The sequence below is a fragment of the Hevea brasiliensis genome, chromosome 8 (assembly GCF_030052815.1).
Source record: "Hevea brasiliensis isolate MT/VB/25A 57/8 chromosome 8, ASM3005281v1, whole genome shotgun sequence".
Classification (NCBI taxonomy): domain Eukaryota; kingdom Viridiplantae; phylum Streptophyta; class Magnoliopsida; order Malpighiales; family Euphorbiaceae; genus Hevea; species Hevea brasiliensis.
The window spans coordinates 55,260,493-55,262,157 of record NC_079500.1 but is presented as its reverse complement, the minus strand read 5'-3'; positions in this window follow the sequence as shown (position 1 = coordinate 55,262,157).

Below are 1,665 nucleotides of genomic sequence, written 5' to 3'. Positions count from 1 at the left end.
TTCCTTATCTTATATATGGATGACATATTGTTGATGGGTAATGACACAAGTATGTTGACAACTATAAAGGTATGGTTGTCAAATACATTCTCCATGAAAGACTTAGGGGAGGCAACCTATATTATTGGGATTCGCATCTATAGAGAAAGAACGAAAAGAATAATTTTATCTCAAAGTCTATACTTGGAAAAAGGTGTTAAAGAGGTTTAACATGCTTGATTCCAAGAGAGGATTGTTACCAGTGAGACATGGTATCCACCTTTCTAAAGAGATGTCTCCAAAGACACCTGAAGAAAGAGATAAGATGGCCAGGATTCCATATGCTTCGGCTATTGGAAGTTTAATATATGCAATGTTGTGTACTAGGCCGGATATCGCATATGCTGTTAGTTTGACTAGCAGGTATCAATCCAATCCAGGTTTGGAACACTGGATAGCTGTCAAGAATATCCTTAAGTACTTGAGAAGAACTAAGGATTTATTCTTGATTTATGGAGGTGGAGACTTGCAATTGGATGGTTATACTGATTCTGATTTCCAATCAGATATCGATGATAGAAAGTCTACCTCTGGATATGTGTTCATTTGTAATGGAGGTGCAGTCAGTTGGAAGAGTTCCAAACAGAGCACGACTGCAAATTCCACTACAGAGGCTGAGTATATTGCTGCATCAGATGCTGCAAAGGAAGCTGTTTGGATAAAGAAGTTCGTGACAGAACTTACAGTAGTTCCTTCCATTGAGTCAGCAGTTCCACTACACTGTGACAATAATGGAGCAGTCATACAGGCTAAGGAACCAAGGTCTCACCAAAAATCCAAACACATAGAAAGGCGCTACCACATTATCAGAGAAATAGTTGGGTGAGGCGATGTAGCCATGCAGAAAATAGCATCAGTTGAAAATCTAGTTGATCCATTCACTAAGCCTATGTCACAGACTCAGTTAGACCGACATCTTGAGAAGATAGGTCTAAGATATTGTAATGAATGGCTCTAGTGCTAGTGGGAGATTGTTAGTAGTATACCCTAGAGCATATCATTTAGTATGTATCTTGTACATATTTTTATTAATAAAAGGCATTTCCACTTTTCTGTTTACATAATATATTTATGTGTAATAGAAAAGGTCCATTGATATTTTGTTAGAAATATTATTTTTAAGTTGTTAAGAATATGAGTGACAATATTTCTAGCACAAAGTATCATAAATGGGTTCACAATCGAGGATACTTCATAATAAGAACATGACTTATCCAGAAAGATTGTATTCATGTTTGTTCACAAGTTATTTATATGAGATATAAATAAGATGGAATGGTGAGTCTCATGCCATATAACAAACATGATAGTCACTTAAAACTTATAAGTAAGCCGAACCAGTGACACTTATGACAAGCACATGGAGTTTACTCTTGTCAATATTTTGTCATAAATCATATCAGTGCATATAATCTTTAGACCTGAGATAGCACAGTTATCTTGTATATAAGTAGTTTGAGCTTGATATTGCTTTCATACTTGTACTATGTATGGGTATATGGGCATGTGTTGGCTCCTACTAGTTATATATGGAGGTAGGTGTTGATAAAGATGGAATCTATTCCTCTAAGTAAATAGAGATAAAATCCTATGTTCATTTAATTGTTCTTGATGTTTCAAGTTCCT